We start from the raw sequence: 21,860 nt of genomic DNA, 5'->3' as shown, positions 1-21,860 counted from the left end.
AAAATTTGGACAACCTCTTGTGACCTTCTGCATAATGTTGACTGAGGGAAGACCAAAAGAGGGGACTGAGAAGAACTGAAAGTATGTTTTTTCCATCTTCAAGAAAAAAATGACTTCAAGAAAAGAAGGACTTTGGCCTGAGTCCCAAGTTGTGGACAAGTTACCACTATTAACTAAAGATCACTTTGCATCATACACATGCTCTGAAAATCAGCCAGTCCTTGTGCTGTACTTCTGAAAAGGAGCCAGTCAGAACCAGCCTTTTTCCAGTACCTATACTTCTGAAAATTAGCAAATTGATGACTGATCTGAGCTTCTGAAAGTCAGCAAATCAGTGACAGACCCTCACTTGTAGACAACAGTCAACTGGCCCGTCTTCATCCCAGTGACTGTGTTTCTGAAAGTCAGTATGACTGCAGTGTCCAGGGGTAGCTCAAGCCCTAGATCTCCTGAACTCCCACTACTCCAGACCTAACCTAAGACATGCTCAGGGTTTGTTTGGGGGAGACATTGCCTCCCTTGCAAGCTCAACTCCCTCACAGGGAAATGGAAACATTACTTTTCCATAATATAATGATAAGTTTAATTTATTATTCATTAGTTTATAAATTCTTGCCCCTCATAAAAGCTCATCCAGCCCCAGTTCACAGCTCAGACTTGCAAGTGACAGACACCAATGTGGCATTGAGATGTTCAAATTCAACCTTTCAATTGTTGAAGTGATTGCTATCACCTATTTTTAAAATTTGCATATATTTTAAACCCAAAATGCCAAAATGCAAGTGTAAATGCCATAATGGATTTTATGAACAGTGGATATTTTTTAAACAAGGAAAATGTGTTTTTGAAGCTCTATGTGTCATATACAATTGTCCATTCAATTAGAAAAAATAGTGGAAAGTAAGATATAAGCCAGCAAATACTAACAGCTAAGCAAGCAAGATGTATGATGTCCTCAACCAGGACCAAAGAAAGTGAAAACACATTTTTCTGTTTCAGAAAATTTCAAATGAAACAGAAACACAAATAGCAGCTGACCCTGTTTGCCAATCATCTTTCTTTTAGCTCAAACCACTGTATGACTATCCATTGCCATTCGGAAGTATTTTCTAATTCCAAAATGGCAAACAAATGTTTTAAGTGCCAGGTCAAAATCTGCTTTCATAATTTAAAAAGACAATACATTTACTATTACCGAGGTTATCGAAGATAAGAATGCCTCACCTTTTATGGCAAACTGGGAGCACAAGTAACCTCAGTGAAGAACAAAGTTCCTTTTGCTTGTATAGTATTTTTTCTCATGTAAAAGCTTTTCTTGTAAAGCTATTGAGAGTAAAAACCCTTCCAGATGAGATTTCGGAGATGACAGCAAACTTTTGCAGAAACGTGTGTGTATTGTTTACAAAGGGAACAAAAGTTGGTGCCAATGTTTTTTTGGGGGCTATCAATAAATAATATTTGAGATATTTAGGAGGAAATTCAATATAATCCAGAAGGGTAGAAACAAGTTATGCCATGAAGCATGGTATTATGTGCTTGAACAATTCAAATTCAAAGAGCAGTTCTCAGTGTGTCAAGATATACCGTGAACTGCTTCATAATGCTAACATTGAAGATAAATTGTCAGTGGACAAAGAATAGAGTTAGATATATAGAAGCTATGTTGCAGTGTAAATGGAAGATGTACTGCAAGAAATTGTGTAAGGAAGTTTGGTAAAACAAGAAACTATTACAGAAAGGAAAATTATATATAACAAATATAGTTAAAGAAAGAAGTATATCACTTCAAATTAACAACAAATAATGTTCTAGTATTCATATGTTTCATGCAATATTTTTATTTTACCTCACTATACATATGCAAAGACAATGAGAAATAATCTAAATTTAACTGGGTAGTCCATATTTTTATATTCTAACTCTGGAAGCTCTACTTTATAGATACTTAAGGCCTATGCAGTTATTTATATAAGGGTCATATTATCTGATTTCTTTCCCCTATTAGCCACAAAAGAACATGGCATACTAATTTTGATAACCCACTACAGAATAAAATATGCAATTTCAATGACTAGGGAAGTGGAAAAGAGGAATGTCTCATCTGAAATTTATTCTACAATTTCCTAGTAAGGAACTAGGTGACTGGGAAGAGGTTGGCTCTCCTTTCTGTGTTTTCTAAGCCTAGAGGAACTACAATGAAAACAATATTTTGAATGGCTTGTTGCATAAACCCAAACCACAAAAAAATAGCTGGCTGAGATGTATAGGGAAAGTGTTTAGGGACAAATTAGATTCTACTGCCTTCCAAAATGATTCATTGATGTATTTTAATTACTTTAGTATCTCATCAAATATCACCTCGTAGGTAAGATTTTGGGGGTAAGACAGTCACAGTTAATTAAAAAGTTTGAGCAAATTATAAATTAAAGGGAGAGTGAGGAGAGAGAAGGAAGGAGGGAAGGATGGAAGTAAGGGAGAGAGGGTGGAAGGGAGGAAGGGAGGGCAGAGGGGAGAGGAGAGGAGGGGAAGAGGAGAGGAGGGGAGGAGGGAAGAGAAGCAGAGAAGGAGGAAGGCCGGAAGGGAAAAGGAAGGGAAAGGAGAATAGAAGGAAGGAGGGAGAAAGGAAGGAGGAAGGGAAGGAGACAGGCAGGAAAGGAGGGAAGGAGGGAAGGAGGTAGGCAGGGAGACTAGAAAGAGGCAGGTGCAGGGAACAGGCATGAATAGGTGGTGTGATGAGACAGTTGATGTTTTTCCCTGAGGTCAGTCAGTTCTCAGGAGGAACTGTGAAGACCAGGTTGCTCCTGGTTCCATTGCTTAAGGGAATTTGATTAAGCCAAATTCAGGGTTTGATTAAGCCAAATACAGGATTCTGTGAGGAGGAGAGAAGCTTAACTAGTTTGATTAAGTCAAGATTGCAGGCATTTTGTCAATGGCTACAAATAGTTCAGTTAATCATTGACAGGACAATGAATGGAATTTGGTGGGTCTATGTCTGGTTTTGTCACAGACAAACAAATGGGCATCTGTGAGTCTTATCAGAGTCACAGGACAAAAGTGTTTCTTTGCAAAAAAACCCTGCCCAGAACATAAAAGCATGATTTTCTTTACTCTTTCCTGATTTCTAGGATCACAAGTCTTGAATAAAATGTCAATCCCATTTTGCTGTCCTAGAACCACTTAATAATTAGCTAAGAAATCAACACATCTGTGAGCTAAAATGCAGAGATACAACACATCTTCTGTAAAAGTGATGCTATGCTATTTAATGACCAACACAACTAATAGACAATTGGGGATGGCCCAAACTTTCAAACTCAGAACAGGAGACCTTGGCTGAATTACCTCTAAGGCGATGTCTTGTCCCTCTCTGAAATCTCTCTAAGCCTTAGCACAGTGACCTGCACAATCCTGCCCTTAAAAGGCTGACCAAACTGTACCCTCACTCCCTGGCCCACCATACACACACTGTAGTTCAGCCACATGGACATTCTCATAAGATCTTTCTCTACCTCAAGATTTGTATTTATGCTGTACTCCCTGAGTGACCTCCCCTAATTTCTGACTTTCCCAATCCCACCCATTCTTCAATCTCCAGCTCAAACTCTACTACTTCTCCCCAGAGATTTTCTTTCTTTTTTTTGAGTTGGAGTCTCACTCTGTTGCCCAGACTGGAGTGCAGTGGCCGCTCCCGGCCACCGCAGCCTCTACCTGCTGGGCTCCGGCGTCACTTTCGCCTCTGCCTTCCGAGTAGCCGGAATTACAGGGGCGCGCTACCACTCCCGGCTGATTTTTTTTGATTTATTGTAGAGATGAGGTCTCGCCTGCCCAGGCGGGTCTCGAACCCGCGGGCTCAGGCAATCCACTCACCTCAGCCTCCCAAAGGCGGGGGATTACAGGCTGAGCCACCAAGCCCGGCCAGAGATTTTCTTGACAGCTCATTCCCCTCTCCTTCCTCAGTTTGTCTACCTAGCAAACGTTTGTTGAGCACTTATCATGCAGCAAGGTCAAAGCTAGTTGGATTTTCTTATTATTCCTATTGTTTCTACTAATCATTTGAGTATTATTCACAGTGCATATTTTATCATTTAATTTTTGTTGTCACAAAGCCAGTGGGTGTGCTGGTTGATGTTTAACATTAGCCTTTGTTGGGGAGGGGGGTGTATGTGTGTGCACGCTTGTCAGTGTGTGGGTATTCTGATTTGCAGCATATTTCAAATTTCATGGTGTAAATATTTCCACCATGGCTGTTTTCAAGTTGCCAATTCCAGCTACCATGAATCTGGAAAGGAGTATGTACGATTGGCTCTCGGGAACCTGGGTGAGCCTGCCCCATCATGCCACTATACTCGACCATGGAAGTCATTTTTAAACACTCTTTTAAATAAAAATATTACTGCTTTGTTTACCTAACTAGATTAAAAGCCCTTGTAAGGCAGGAAACACGTCATCATTTACCAAAAATTATAAGGGGACTACTATCTAACAGATGAATATTCAATGAGTAAATTAACAAAGAAATAAGTGAATCGAAATATGTTCAGCGTAATTTATTATTTTTTTTTATTTTTATTTTTTGAATTGGAGTCTCATTCTGTCGCCCAGACTGGAGTGCAATGGCGGCTCCCGGCCACCCCAGCCTCGACCTGCTGGGCTCCGGCGATCCTTCCGCCTCAGCCTTCAAAGTAGCCGGAATTACAGGCATGCGCTACCATGTCCAGCTGATTTTTTAATTTATTTATTGTAGAGAAGAGGTCTCACTGCCCAGGCGGGTCTCGAACCCACAGGCTCAGGCAATCCACTCACCTCAGCCTCCCGAAGGCGCGGGATTACAGGCTGAGCCACCGAGCCCGGCTCAGTGCAATTTATAATGCATCATCTTTTTCCCAGTGACTTACCGAGTACCTTGAATCCCATAGGTAGTGGAAGACATTTGCTCATTTGCTGAATGAAGCACTACTCCTAAGGAATTAATTCCTATTCACTGGTTCTTGGCTTTATTACAAAACGTAGCATAAGTATATTACAGCAGATATGCAGTATCTAGATCCACTTCCTCACCTTTCCTTCTTTTCTGTAGTGGCTGCCTGTGTTTGATGGCCTCCATGTTAGCCATTTACTTCAGGACAGTGGTCTCATCTCATGTGTGTCATGATTGGTCCAGCCCAACACTGTGAGTATTCCCTACCAGCCACTGATTGGCTGAGTCATGCACACAAGCTGGAAGTACTGGTCAATTTACACCTGAAAAGATGCAAATCAGGGGGCTTATGGAAAATTTTCCTCATTTTAAAAATGGAAGCCAAAGAAAAATTTTCCTCTTCTTGCCTTTTTATTTGTTGTATGGGAATGTGTGGTGCGGCAGCCGATCTGTCATCACAAAGGAAGTGAACTTGAGGGCAACAATCAGCCTACTAAGGATAGAGAACAGAGAGAAGGAAGGAACCTGAGTCCTTTGCAGTAGAGCTGAGGAGGGGAAATAAATCCTGGAATTTCTTTCTCTCTGGATTTCTTGTTCTATAGGTGAGGAATGTTCTTATTGCTCAAGCCACTTTTACTTACCTTACATGCCTTTTAGTAGTAAATATCATTATTACTACCAGTTATTACCATCATTATTGTATGAAAAACTAGCCTTGATGCCTTCTTAGGAACAGGGTATTGAGGCAGATATGTGGGTAGCTGAGAGCGGGTGGCACATCCTCAACACGGTTTACAAATGAGGTGAGGTGGGACTATTACTGAACGAGGGATGGATTTGAAGTGGACTGCCTCTATGTCCCAGAATACACATCTGACTGCAGAATTTTGAGGGCTTTCCCTAAAATTTTTATCTACGCAGTCTGATTGAGAAAGAGCAGGCCAGATCTAGATAGATGTGGACAGGTGGAGAGAGTTGCCGCTTATAAAATCCTGTCTCTGTTGATGACGGCTGATATTGAGTCCAAAGTAGTTTGAAAAACAGATGAAGAGGAAGGATCATAGAATCTTTGCCACATTCAGACTTGGAGGATTTTTGCACTGGAGTGTAAGAAATAGCCTTCTTGTGTAATCCCACGTGTGTAAGGATATTTCTTTCTGTACCAAAATTAACATTCCCACAAAACCTTAAACTGACCCTGACTCCAGAATCGGTGTGTGAAGTAGAAAGAACTCCTTTTTTGCACAACCACAACATGAAGGTAGGAATGGAGACCCAGACTGCCCATCCTTACCAAAGTGACCTTGCGTTTCCACCCTACCATTTCAAGCACAAATTCAGCACCATCAATTGCAGCAGCGCCCCGCTGTTGGATCAGTATTATAAAATGACAGGCAATTCAGGAAAGTGAAACATGTCTTTTATAAAAGTTGTAAAAGAGCCTACCACTCTGATATTTAAAGTCAATTAACTTTATCTAGGGATCTTATGAGTCAGGCCAGGAACAATTACAGAATGAAAGATTTACATAAGATGAAGGTAATTGTTCATTCCTGTTCATAACTTCCAAATATTTCAGGCATTTCTGAGACTGTATTTTTTAATTTTGAGAGTTGGTTTTTAGGGGAATGTTTTAAACATTGATTCTCACGTTATCATTCTCCTGATGCAGTCTGCCAGAATGTTCCATTCAGCTGCCACAATCTGCTCATCCCTGCTTTATAAAGGGAAACGTTCTCAAATGGAATGCTCTCTCCTTTTCTCTTTTTTCGCACCAGTATATTTCACAAAAGAATAAAGGTGTCAAATTTTAGGGTTTTTTTTTTAAATTTAAAAATATGAGCATTTCCCTAAACCTGTCTTTAGATGATCAAACTCAAGGTGTTCCTTTATAGATTTTCTACTCTTTCTTGGGTGTCATTGAGACTTACCATATACTGTTTATTGATTTATTTAAAGATATAGGACACTTACTATATGCCGAGCAGTATATGCTATGCTAAACCCGGGAGTCAGAGATCTAGAAAGATATGTTCCCTGTTCTCATGGAACTCATGGTCATGTGGGGAAATACTTTGTATATTCTTCTCAGAAAACAAGCCCAATGAGAGAGAAATCCCAAAAGCAACCGAGCACCAGAGCATGCAAAAACATGAGCTTCCCTCAACTCAACATTCACCAAGACTAAGAAAAAGGGGCTTTGAAACATACCTGAATTTGAACTCATCTGTCATATGCTCACAGTCACATATTTAATTTTTGACAGCCAAGGATTTTGCAACTATTATTTAGTCAACTGGTTGTATTGCTGTGGGCCATAAGAAAGATGTCACATAGCAATTGCCATGTAGATGATCAATATATGCTAGCACTCTTTTCTCCTGTCTTCCCCAAGAACTCCATGCCTATCATTATAACCTATTTTATTCTATTCATCACTTATTTGATCTGTCAGTACAATAATTTTATCATGCTTTGAACAGATAGCTATCTCCAAAATATCAATAATTATTGAATCAAAATGGGAAGACAAGATATATATCACTGGAATATTTAAATGATTCACTAAGGTATGAATCAATGTCAATATATGCTTATCTAATTAAAAGAACTATATAATACAGTGCTTTGTCCATTCAGTACACTTTCAGAAAAAGACTATTTTGATTTATTTAACAGATATGAGAGCGGTCCCCCCAAACTGGAATTATCTTTTGGAGCGTGGGCCCCTTGTAGTTCAGGCTTACTCTGCTGGCTAAGTGCTCTAGGAATCCACTGGCATCAGTTGATCAACTGCATTGTTGTGAGAGGCTGTGTTTGGCTTCAGCAGTTTTGTTTTATATTCTTTAAGTGTGTTTGCCTATTTCACAATGGGTGATTTATGAGCACACCTGTCCACACAGTCCTGAGTGTTCAGCGGTTTTTGACCAAGAATGGCATGACCCCCCATGCCCCACCCTCCCTATTCACCGGATCTCAACCCGAGCAACGTCTTTTGTTGTCATTTTTCTGGATGAAAAGTCCTCAAAGGGAAATATTTTGCCAATGTGGATGAGGTAAAATAGAAAATGTTAGAAGCACTAAAAGGCATCAAAATTGACAAGTTCAAAAACTGTTTTGAGTAGTGGAAAAAGCACCCTGAAAGGTGTATTGCATGAAGTGGAGAGTACTTTGAAGGTAACTGAGGTTTAAACATGTAAGAATAAATACAAAATTTTTAATAAATAAATTATATTGTTTGGGAGTGCCCCTTCATATGCTACATAGGACTTTATTAGTGTAGATATCTTTAACTGGGACTCAAAGAGAGAAGAAGCAATTAATTCTCCCTACCCCCACCCAGTTCTAAGGGAAGGTATAGAATTATCTTTGCTGGACTATATACCCAAGAGTTCAGTTGTCTGAGCAATCTCACTCTCCACTTGGAGTAGTCCGAGTAATGAGAAACTGGTGGATGTTGAAGAGACAATAAATGCTGGCCTTGGCAGTGATATGGGGTTTCCCTTAGCTGAGTTAATGCTGAAGACAGTAGTCAAGCGGAGTTGCTTTGAAGAGAACAAGACCAAGGGAGTTCCCACAGTTATGAGGCTGTGGTGTAGACTTATGGGTGCAGGAGCTGGTGATGGGAGGGGTGGCCCTAGAGAGGGATTGAAGAGCTCATCATGTGTATCTAGGAAGTAGGCAGTGTTCATGTTGCCCAAGACTTCTTTTTTTAATACACATTTTTTATTTTTACTTTTTATTTTCAAGATGTGGGGTACAATTCAGGGTTAGGTATACAAATGTTCATTACGCAGGTACCCTTGTTGATGAGGTGTGCCCCTCCCTTCCCTGGCAGTTTCCCTCAACTGCCAAGTCTACCCCCTCTTCCCTGGTAGTTTCCCACTACTGCCAAACCCTTCCTTGTAGTATTATGATAATTGTTCAAGGTTCATTTTGGAGTGAGAACATGCGGTACTCTGTTCTTTGTTTCGGTGATCGATCACTGAGAATGATAGAGTCTAAATCCATCTAAGTTGCTGCAAAGTCCATATGTTTGTCCTTCTTTATGGCTGCATAATATTCCATTGTGTATATGTACCACATTTTTTAAATCCAGTCCAGCTTCGTTGGGCATTATGGTTGGTTCCATGTTTTTGCTATTGTGAATAAAACTGTTGCCCAAGACTTCTAAAGAACTGCCTCTGAGGAAAGCCCCAGCATTTGAACACCAGTCATGAGAAAGGCCCCAGTCATCTGATTATTAGAAAGTCAATCAGAGGGCTTGTATAAATGTTCTGTTCTTCTCTCATCTTTACTCTGACCCTGTGGAGCTAGTCTCAGGAGTAGGAGGAGGTAATTCAACAAGCCAAGAGCAGACCACTTCTTCTGCACTGAAGGCCCCTAACCCATGGGTCACATGTGAACTGGGAACAGGGAGAAGATTTGAATCAGATAAAATGGACTTTTCTATTTTATAGAGATGCTGATAATAGAAACTGGCCAGAAACTAATGTAAGCTTGAATGGGAAGGGTGCTGCTTCAAAGAATGTTTGAAGGCAGGGGAGAAAAAAATGAAGCTCCTCTCCTTTTTTTGTTTGTGTTTTTTAGATTAGAAAATATACTTTATTTAAAAGTAAATTAGAGAGAGAAAGAAAAGATTCATCTCCCCAAGGCAGGGGAGGGGGCCAAAGCCAGGAAGCATGGTGACGGTCACAGCTCAAATAGCACAGGGCCATATCAGAGTCTAACAAGGCAATGGACTGAAGCTCCTTTTTTATTGCACTCAGCCAAGTCCACACCTCTCAATACACTGTTGAGACAGTCACTAAATTCTGACTACTTACCACCTGAGGCCCAATCTCCAGGTGCTACTGGAATTAGGAAAATGGATCTTACTTAGAGGGAGAAAACTCAGGCTCCCAACTCAGCTCACACATTCACTACCTGTACTGTCCTGGACAAATATTTTAACATTTCTGTAGTGTTCTGCAAAGAGAGTCAGACTTTGTATTATTTTCCTTCAGCTTAGAGGTGATCTTGCAAGAGCTGAGTCATCAGAGCTAATTAAGTAAATTAGAGACATGTATTATTAAAGATATGAAGTGGGTAAAAATCTCAACCATGTCTCCCCACTACTTCCATTCATAGTATTCATGAAGGCTCAGTTGCCCCTTGAAAGTGCTCTTACTGATATTTGTAGTTCAAGGAACCCATTTCTCCAGAATAGTGACCGTAAACATGTATCTACTAATATTCATCGATTTGCAAGTGGAGAATATCTCAGGGAGTAGGATGGATCCCAGAGGTGACAGAAACCTGTGATGAGACTGATAAAACCACTATTTGTATAACATTATTGCATGCGTCTTCACTCAACTCTGAGCTCTTTTAAATGAGGGGCTCAGGAAATACCAATTGCATGTTGTAGCTTTAGACTCCAGAAGCAACATATCAAGGTTAGTGGTAATGTATTTTTTTATGATTCACCAATATACTTTATAAGGAAGTAAAACAGAGGGTAAAAAATATGTCTTGCAATAAAATAAGCCACAAGGAAAAATAATTTTTGGTTTTATTTTCATCAGCATAGAACTACTATGTATGAAATGAACAAATATATGCCTTGCACTTTGCAAGCCTGATTTCACTAACCCAGAAAGAAGACTCTAAAATTTAGTGTCCTGGCGGTGGCTCAGCCTATAATCCCAGCACTTTGGGAGGCTGAGGCGAGAGGATTGCCTGAGCTCATGGGTTCCAGATTAGCCTGGAAAATTTGTGAGATTTCATCTCTACAATTAAAAAAATAAAATAGCCTGGGGTGGTAGCTTGCACCTGTAGTTCTGGCTACTTGGAAGGCTGAGGCAGAAGGATCGCTGGAGCCTAGCAAGTTGATGCTGGGATGGCCGTGAGTGTGCCACTGCACTCCAGACTGGGTGACTGAGAGAGATTCCAACTCAAAAAAAAAAAAAATTAAATTTAGTGTCCTTGGGTAACATTCCCAAATAACACACAACTAGTCAGTGGTAAAGGCTAGGCTCCACCCCATCTGTACTGATTCCAAAGGGAAGGTGCTTAACTACTGGGTTCTGCCACCCTTCATGTTTGGGTAAAACTTGCGGCAATATCTCTTCAATTACACCTCAGTATGATATCTTGTCATTTTTTCTTAGAACACTTTGATTTCCATTGACAAATATTTATTGGATGCCTACTATTGTAATAATTAGCCATTCCTTACAATTCATTTCCTTAATTAGAAAAAAAATATATTAGATCTCCTCTTTGTCCACTGAAAAGATTTTGGCTACAGTTGGTTAGAGTAGCAGATCATCTCTGCTAGGGGTCATTGTGAAGAAGAGGAATGTAAGAGTCATCAACAGAAAAGAGAAATAGAGTGGATGACTGAAAAGAGGTGATTTGAGCAATGAAGTCTTGAGAGAGAGAAAGAAGAAAAGAAAAGATTCAGGCAGCTTAGATGAACCACTGCTTGACTGGGTTACCCAGAACTGGACAAACCCCCAGGGATTTGATGGCCCAAGCTCTAACATCAGCTTATATGGAGAGAGTAAAGTCTAGGAAAATTGTGAAAAATACTTACAGATCTTTTTATATCTCACAAGTTTATGACACTCAGTTAGCTGGAAACCATGGCATAACCGAAAGGCAAAAGGAAAACATTCTAAGGCATAAGACTAGAAATAAATTGAGCATCTCGATGGAAGACCAAGTGAAGGCAGCATAAATGACCTCTGTTTAGAATCTGCAACTAAGCCAGATGTACTCACAGCCATCTTAATCGTATCTCAGAAAGAAAAAGATATTTGAGACTGCCTAGGAAGAAAAAAGGAATGATAAAAGGAAATTAATTTGCAAAGACAAAGTATTCATCTAACATGCTTAGTAGAACATCAGTACTGATGTTTGTTTGTTGTAGGACCCTTTAATATTTTATGTTATTTTTTATTCTGGGGAAAAAAATACATAGCATAAAATTTTCCATTTTAACTGTTTTCAAGTGTACAGTTCATTGGCATTGTTGTGCAATCATCATCACCATTCACATGTAGAACTTTTTTTCATTCCCAAACAGGAATTCTGTACCACTAAACACTAATTCCCCATTTCCTCTTCTTTCAATTCCCAGTAACCTCTGTTTTGCTTTCTGTCTTTATGAATTTGACTATTCTAGATACCTCATATAAGTGGAATAGTACATTATTTATTCCTTTGTGATTAGCTTATTTCACTTAGCATACTGTCTTGAAGGCTCATCTGTATTGTAGCATGTATCATAATTTCATTCCTTTTTAAGGCTGAATGATATTTCATTGTATGTTTTTATCATGTTTTGTTTAATTGTTCATCTGTTGATGGATGTTTAAGTTGTTTCTAACTTTTGGCTAGTGTAAATAATGCTGCTACGAACATTGCAGTACAGTTATCTGTTTGAGTCCCTACTTGCAAATTTTGGGGGCAAATAGCCAGAAGAGAAATTGCTGGATAATACAATAATTCTATATTTAAATTTTTAAGGAACCACCATGCTGTTTTGTACAAAACCTGAACCATTTTACATTTCTACCATAAATACACAAGGGTTAATCTTTTATTTTCTAAGGATTCACACAACTTTGCTAACCCTTTTCCCCTTGACATTTTCCTCACACAGATTCAGATCTAACCCTTACACCAGGAATTCACCTTGGTTGGAATGAAGTATCTTGGGGGGTGGGGGGGAGAAAATAATAACTGAGTATCTATCATTTTTCAAACATTTTTCACAAATATTATTTAATTTATCCTCACAACACTGTAAAGCACATATAATTATTATTGTGATTCTCATTTTAGAGGTAAGTTATTGGAGGCTGATTGGCCTCTGTGTCTTGTGATGTGTTGTGGAAAAGGTTGGGGTTTGTAATTGAACAGATCTATTTGGCTATGTCACTGTAACCTGACCTTTGGTTAGGTTACTAAGGTTGCTAAGGTAAGCATCCTTCTGTCCTGCCTCTGAGGTCCACGGTTGAGCCAACCTGATATGCCAACAAACTCACTTCTTCCTGGCATGGATCATCTCTATTTATTATATATGCAGCCATTTGTATTCACTAATTAAAATGTCGTTTCTCTGTGAAATACGTGTCCATCCTCCTGGGAAAAAAGGCCAATTGCTGGTGCAATGATTAAAATGAAGAAAAAGTGAGACAAGCTAAGGCACTTGGGTTCCTTAGTCAGAATATAAAAGTGAGTAAATTCAAGCGAGAAATGAATTCAGCAGTGGCTTAGATCTGAGGAATGAACAAGTTCACCAATCTCTCCCTACAGAAATGAGAAAAAGACATTTGTGAAACTGTTGTAAATGATCCAGCCGGTGAAAAAAATTGCTCATCAAGTGAGAGATAAGACTTAAGTGAAAACTGAAAAGGGGGTTAATGTGTGGAGTGAGAATATGCACAGGAAACACACGACTTATGATGGAAATGGGGCTCGGCAGAAAGCCCAGATCCTGTACAAACATTTCCATGAAGCAACAGATGGGAAAGACTCCAGAGTGGCTCCTCAACCAACCTTTGCTGTGAGTATAGTTGACTGGAAAACTTGAAGGAGTACATTTTTTTTTTTTTGATGGTGATGTGAGGCAATGAAGAGAAATGGCACAAGTAAACCTCTTGGTTGATGTCCAGTTTTCTTCTGCACTCAGGATGAACCTCAAGGGGAGTTGGTAGACCAAAGAAGAGGTTAACAGTAAGATCTTCTCTTGGGGTGAACATGTCTTATGAAATCAGGAATCTAGGAGGACAGTGAATATGAAAGTTAAAGGCAGTCAAAGACAGTCTTCTAGACATTGGGAATGTGGTGGGCTTTGTGGTTGAGTCAAGCTTGTTCAACCCTTCCTCAAACAAACCCCCAGGCATTTAGGGACAAGACTGAAAATTTCATGGCCTACAATATCAAGGTAGGAAACACAATGTTAGGCTCACGACACATTTCCTTTCTCACAAGACAACTATTTTTTTCAAAATAGAATTTGGACATACAAAAGTCTCCTGACTCTTGTCTCCTGCTAAAGATAGAAACATGGATATTAAACTCACAGAATCTGGGGACCTAAAAGCAGAGGATGCAAGTAATTCAAACACATGTAGGGAAGTCTGAGCACATTGATTTCTGACAGGGACTGATGACTTTAGCAAAGGTGGAAGAGGCTGTTGCGATATAAACGTGTAAAGTCAGTGACAGACGTGTGAAACATACCTAAATGATACATCTGCCAGGAAATCTGGGCATTAGAGCATTTTTGTTCTTAATCTAGCTTAGTTTTTCAGAGAGTATAGTGTGTTTACCATGGCAATTCCTGGACAATTTTAGACAGAACTGTGATACAGGAGAATACATAGCTAGGTTGGGACAGGGTTGCTCAGGGCCTGCAGTTTGGGAGTTGAGAGGAAGGAAGGAAGGGTCAGGAAAGAAAGCCAGAAGAGGGAGGGGCAGCTGCCTCACAGGCTACTGTTAAAAGGTGGGTGGGTCATACTTTAAATGCAGACTGATTTTATTCCAAGGTCTAGTCTCTTTTCACTATTCTTTGCCAACTTTCAGGAGTTGTGTCAAGTAAACTTATTTCCCAGAAACTTGAAATTGGGACCAAGATCTGTGGACAACTGTGGTGTTCTTCTCTGTACTCTATAGCCCAAACCTCCCTCAGCTTTATTTCTGGGGAGTAGGAAGGAATTGGCTAAATGGTACATCCATCTAGGCGCATCATATACAATAGACCAAACTCCCGTAATGTGATAAGCTCCATTTTGATTTTATATGTTTTAAAGATATTTTTCTATCAATACTATTCACAATTTAATTACAATAATTAACATAGTTTTCCAATATTATTTTTGCATTTGATTATATGCCTAAAAATGTTGCAGCTGTGTTTACCTATATGCCTTTTGTCTTAGGCTTCATTTAAAATGAGAAGTAAATATCATTTTTATATATAGCTTTCCACTTGCTTTGTGAACTATTTTCATAATACCCCAATTTAGCCACAAACATCCTCTGGTGTGCTCAGATTTCTCCAATTAGGACAAGAGGGGAACAGAAATCAGGGGATAACATCAGTTCCCTGGCCCTAGCAAGCAACGTTTCCAAGTGCTAGTAAAATAAATATATTTTTCTTCATAAAAACAATGTAGATAATTTGTAGTCATATTTGGCTACCCATAGCTTTGCAGGCAAAATGGAACAAAACAAAATCCTTTTTGGCTACTCTACCTCAGAAGAGGGAAAATAAAATGCATTGCTGACCAGAAGCCAATTTTATCTTGACTGTTTAAAAAAAAAAGAAGAAGAGAAAGAAAAAGCCTTTTAAAGATCGCATGGCACAATTAAACTGCAGATCAGAGCATCAAGCTGCTTCTCAATTTAGAGTCTGGGTTAGAGCTGGAGCACAGTGGTGGTGGATGATACCACAGGGAGGAAACAAGGTCACGCTTGTCAACTCAAGTCCTTCCTAGATTTAGACTGCGACGTTAGTACCTGGAAATATTGGCAAAATCTGGGGACCTAAAAGCAGAGGATGCAAGTAATTCAAACACATGTAGGGAAGTTTGAGCACATTGATTTCTGACAGGGACTGATGACTTCAGCGAAAGTGGAAGAGGCTGTTGCGATATAAACGCATAAAGTCAATGACAGATGTGTGAAACATACCTAAATGATACATCTGCCAGGAAATCTGGGCATTAGAGCATTTTTGTTCTTAATCTAGCTTAGTATTTCAGAGAGTATAGTGTGTTTACCATGGCAATTCCTGGACGATTTTAGACAGAACTGTGATGCAGGAGAATACATGGCTAGGTTGGGACAGGGCTGCTCAGGGCCTGCAGTTTGGGAGTTGAGAGGAAGGAAGGAAGGGTCAGGAAAGAAAGCCAGAAGAGGGAGGGGCAGCTGCCTCACAGGCTACTTTTCTGCCTCCAGGTTTCTGATGGGAACACTTAAGTAGCATGTGCATATGTGAGCATGTGTACACATACCAACACACATACCTGGCCTACAGGCACCAGGCTAGCCAACAATTTATTCAAGGTGTAACTATGATGCCCTAAATAGTGGTGCCAAGTATCCCTTCATCTGCATATGGTGTAGGGGTCCTGTCCTCAAGACCCAGGTGGAAACATGAGAGTAATTGTTCTGACGACAGACACTAGGGTATAGTGGCAACCTCTAATTGCCATCTAAAAATTAATGTAACAGCTCTGGAATTCAACATTCTGAGGGTGAAATTTAAATTTTGATACTTACACTGTAGCTTCTGAGCTATGTGATCTCAGGAAAGGGGGGAAATGTCACCTCATTGAGCCTCAAATTCTTAACTGTGTAATGGGAATCCCAGTCATGTAGGGTAGTGTGAGGATTAAATGAGATGACATGTACAGACTGTAGCAGGATGTCTCACAGCCAGTAATTATTATAATTGTTTATCACATAAATGCACCCAGATCCTGGAATGAATCCTTTGATGAAATTAATCCACTCAATCATCAAATACCTAAAGCACTATTGTTGATCAACCAGGTTATAAACTAGAATAAGGTAGCTGAAAAATATTTGGAAGATCATTAAAACACAGTGGAAACTTAATACATGGTATCCATGGGTATTTCCCCAAGTCAGATGACAACAGTGAATCTTAGATTAGACATTGCTTTTCCAGCCCCTTTGGAATGTTAGCATGAAAACATGTAAACAGATGTATTCAGTAGAAGTCTCAATTGTGTAGAGTGTTTCAGAAATCTTCCTGAAGTAAAAGTTTAATAGACAATCTGATTTTTTTAGAATAAAACAAAATCTAATTTTAACAATGACATTTAGCAACATCAGAGAAGATATTTTACCCTTCCAACCATATATAAGGTAACATGGTGCTGACTAGCTAAACCAAAGGAATTAGATTTCTCATTAACATAGACTTTCCAGGTGTCCAGTGGCATATATCTTTTCTCTGACTAGTCAAAAACATCTTTTTGTCACTGCAAAAGTTATTTTCAGGTATTCATTTAAAACATTTTAAAATTTACTATTTACATTATATAACATATTGCAGTATTTAGTTGCACAATTTTCTTTTAAGTTGGATAACTTTTTTGCATTTAGCAGTGTAGCTATTTTTTAATTTCTGTGATGTTTATTTACTTTACAAATAAACTTATTTGAGAATAAAAGTGAGGCAACTTAAGGAAAAATACTATGAAAATATTGGTGTGAATAGATATTGCAAAATTGAGATGCATATTATAAAAATGACTACACATTGGGAGCAGTAACCAAGGATATGCACATGCAATTGATGTAATGGAATTCTCTGAATACAGTCTTGTTTTAATAAATTCAAGAATAAATATAGTATAGAATTTTGTATCCTCAAAGGTGACAAATGATAACTGATATGTGTATCCTTTCTTTTTGTATAAAAAGGATTGTTCTATGCTCATTGCCTGCAATTTGTGTTTTTTACTTATACTATATCTACGATATTCTTTCATGTTAGTAAACATCTTTTCATTTATTTTTAATTAGTATTTCTTTTTAAATATTTATTTCCAAAATAGTATTCTTTAATATGGATATAATAGAACTTATTTTACTATTCCTTTTGGATGACATTATATTTTGAATTGGGAACTATTATAAATAATGTTACAAAGAACACTAATAAACATATTCATGTACATAAGTAAATATTTCTGTAAAGAGGTTCCTAGAGAAAGAATTGATGAGTAAAAGTATTTAGAAATGTATAATTGAAGTGTCCTCAAAAAGCATTTTCTATTTACAGCAAGCAACACTTCATGACATGGTCTGACTTTTCACCTTCTGTCTTTATATATTACTATTATTTGAAAATTTTTACCAATTTAAATAGTGAAAATAATATCTTGCTAAATTTTTTATCATAGGATACATGGGCCTCTCTAAATATTTGAATTACCTGTTGGGATTTTGTCATTTGTAATATATCTATTTATATCCTTATCTATTATTATTTTAAACTTATGAGTTGATTTCTTGATCTTAACTTGTATATAAAATTTCTTTGTAGATATTTTGAATATACATCATATTGTATGCATGTGTGAGTGTTTCTGCATGCACAGGTATGTATCAAAGGTGTTCATACAACCAGAAAACTTTAAAAAATCTTTAATAGGCAGGGCTCTGTGGCTCAGCCTGTAATCCTGCGCTTTGGGTGGCTGAGGTGAGTGGATTGCCTGAGCCCATGGGTTCGAGACCCACCTGGGCAACTTGGCGAGACCTCATCTCTACAATAAATTTTAAAAAAATTAAGCTGGGCTCAGTGATTCAGCCTGTAATCCCGTGTCTTTGGGAGGCTGAAGTGAGTGGTTTGCCTGAGCCCGCGGGTTTGAGACCCGCCTGGGCAGGCGAGACCTCATCTCTACAATAAATCAAAAAATTAGCCAGGCGTGGTAGCACGTGCCTGTAGTTCCAGCTACTTGGAAGGCTGAGGCGGAAGGATTGCCAGAGCCCAGCAGGTCGAGGCTGCGGTGGCCGGGAGCGGCCACTGCACTCCAGTCTGGGCGACAGAGTGAGACTCCGACTCAAAAATAAAATAAAATAAAATTAAAATAAAAAATTTTAATTTATTTTTCTTCATGTGAAAATTGTATATTTTTGTGGAGTCATGTCTGTTATTTTTTCCTTTAATATCTATATTTTGTAACTCGCATAAAATGCTTGTCACACCAAAATGTTACCTAAAAATAGGTTTCTATATATTATTCTATTTTCTTTCTTATATATTCTTTGTATTGATGAACTCCATTTCTGCAGATTCAACTAACCACAGATCAAAAATATTTTTTAAAAATGAGCAATATAAATAAATAATATTACCTTGTATTACAAGCAATATAAAGATGATTTCAAGTATATGCGAGAATATGCATGAGTTGTAGGCAAATACTATGCCATTTTATATCAGAAACTTGAGCATCTATGGATCTTGGTGTCTGCAGCATCCTGAAACCAATCTCCTTTGTGCACCAAGGGAGGACTGTAATTCCATTAGGACTTTATTTTTGCATTGTATGGAAAAAAGGCTAACAATTTTTTCTAACTATAAAGACAGTTTTTTTCCAATACTTTGCCTAGTTTCCTATTTTCCTCTTATTTGAGATTTAATAAATGATTATTGTATTACGGATAGTTTCGGCTACACCATGGCCAAACATCAACTGCAAAATCTCAATGGTTACACATAACAGTGTTTTTTCTTCTCATGCATATTAATATCCTTTCAGGGTGGCATGGACTCGACTTCACATAGTTGCTTAGGGAGCAAGGTGATGAAAGGTCATACTGTCTTGAGGCTTTGCCAAAAGCAGCATGCTTTTCCTGGAAACAGCATTACAACATGGGGGAGGCTGATCACCACTCTCTGAAGCTCAACTTGGGAGCTGTCCTGGGTCTCTTCTGTTCTCATTGACCAAAACAGTCTAAGGGCCTTGTCTAATGTTGTGGAGACAAAGAGGATAAGATGGAATATGAGTTTTCCGCTAAATTCAATGTATTCTGCTTCTAAAGTTGGATAGTGAAAATTCCGATAGCAAGTTCAGATAATAAGGGAAATTGTGTTCTCCAAACCTCTTTGATCCTGAGGTTTGAATACCAAGTAGAGAAAATTCATCTAGCGTGGGGTAATCCAAAAATTGATTAAATCGCTTCAGTGTCTGAATTTAGAATGCAAGAATTGGAAGAGCAAGGGGTACCTGTATTTAGTGAGTGTTGCTTTTTCTGGCAGAGTTATCTATAAAAGTAAGTAAATGTATGCAACGAAAACCAAATAAAGTAATTTGCAAATATAATCTAGTGCCATGTCCATACTTTGACAAAATCTTATTTTCATTATAAAAATGTAATTATTACATTTTACATTTCCAGTATTCACTTACCTTATTTGCAAACTCTTAAATTATATTTGAACCTTTGTCTTTTATTTAACTGATAAAGAACTTCAGCTATATGGCATTGTGAAAATTGTTAAACTTCTATGTGTCTTGGCCGTCTTGCCTGTAAAAATGAGGGAAACGATAATATATCTGCATCCACAGAATGCTGTGCATATAAAAGGAGTTAAAATATTTAAGAAACCTGGCATACAGTGAGCACTATGTAAGTGTGAACTATCATAATAATATCACAGTTATTATTTTGACTATTATAAGTGGAGCATGAGATTTTTCAAAATTAAGACTTTTCTTTCCCTTATTTTCTATGTCAAACTGGATTTTCTAGAAGCTGAGCCCGAGATCCAATAGTTGGGGTGGTGGTTTTCAGGGAAGTGTGTTCTTAGGTCAAACCTGTAAGAGAATGTGGCCAGCAGACCAGGGTGGGAAAAAGCTGGGTGGAGGTGGCCCCCGCTGTGGCCTAAGCTCTGTCTGACCCTGCAGATCCTTCTGGATTGTGAATAGTATCAGAGAGTTATGCCACTTTGAAGCAAAAGGGCTGCCTTGTGTGTCCCCTTATCGGTCAGTCATTGGCTGCAGGCTATCCCAGATAGAAGGCAGAATTTTCCAGACATTCCTGAGGAAGCTGATTCCCTTCAGCTGAGGACAGTCCTCGGGAGAAGGAGATAGCAGCAAACTACTGGAAGCCAACAATCACAGCAGTTGTGGGTTGGAGTGCCCTGGCATGAGGGCACCAACAGCATGGATTACAATGAGCTTCTTAAACTTGGGTATATATCCAAACTTCCTGAAGGGTTGTGAAAACATGGATTGCTGTTTCCCATTCTAAGAGTTTCTGATTCTGTAGAATTCTATATTCTGGTCTGATACTGTAATCTGTACTTTAACTAGCTAATCTGGTCTAGTGACCACACTTTATGAAATACTGTGTTATACTTCCTCATATTTTAAACACATTCTTATCTCATTTGTGGTTTACAATTCTAGAACAATTCCGAATAGCTTTTGTGATACTGATCATCATTTTCTTGCATCTGCCTTTGGAGAGAATCTCTAGTGATTCACCCTTCATATGGTATTAGTTATGGTTTACTGGGAGATTCCTTTCAGTAGGTTAAGAAATTCCCTTCTGTTTCAAGCGAAAGCTGCTTACCAGAAAGAGAGGCTGAATTCTACTGGAGTTTTTTTTTTTTTTCCCCCATAACTATTGTTAATCATTTGTTTCTTTTTTTCTTTGTTATTTTATTTTATTTTAAAGGTGTGGGGTATTAGGTATGCAAAGATCATTGCACAGGTAGTTTGGACTTTACTTTGGTTCCCACTTCACCTGATTTGAGATCAGGTACCCTCATTGATGAAGTGTGCCTCATCAATTTACCATTTCTGCCTACGCCTCGGCAGTTTACCATTTCTGTCAATTCTTTCTTAGAGCAAAATGATAATTTGTTTCTCTTTTTCTATTTATTCAAATATTGAAACTTCTTTGAAGTCCTGGTTTAAATCTTGCTTGTTTTCTTCTTTAAATATACTGGCAAATTTGATTTCTATTTTTTTTTTGGAATTTGGCATACAAGTTCATAAGTGAAAATGACTTACTGTTTTGTCTTCATCCTCCCTCCCTCCCTCCCTCCCTCCCTCCCTCCCTCCCTCCTTTCCTTCTTTCCTTCTTTCCTTCCTCCTTGCTATCTTTTTTCGCTCTTGGTTTCAAAATTACACTAGCTTCATAGAATGAGTTGGGAGTTAGCCCACCATTCCCTATGCCATAGAATATTTTGCTAACATAAGAATGATCAGTTCTTCAATATGTGTTAGCATTTACCTTATAAAACACTGTAGGTTTGGTGTCTCTTCTGTGGTAGATACTGCTAAGGACTGAATGTTTGTATCCCCCAGAATTTAAATGTTGAAATCCTAACCCCAAGGTAGTGGTGTCCAAAGATAGGTCCTTTGAAAAGTGGTTAGGTAGAGCCTGGAGTCCT

The sequence above is a fragment of the Carlito syrichta genome, unplaced genomic scaffold (genome assembly GCF_000164805.1).
Source record: "Carlito syrichta isolate Samal-C Ts95f unplaced genomic scaffold, Tarsius_syrichta-2.0.1 Scaffold308159, whole genome shotgun sequence".
Classification (NCBI taxonomy): Eukaryota; Metazoa; Chordata; class Mammalia; order Primates; family Tarsiidae; genus Carlito; species Carlito syrichta.
The sequence above is the reverse complement of the archived record's forward strand: the minus strand, read 5'-3'. Positions refer to the sequence as shown.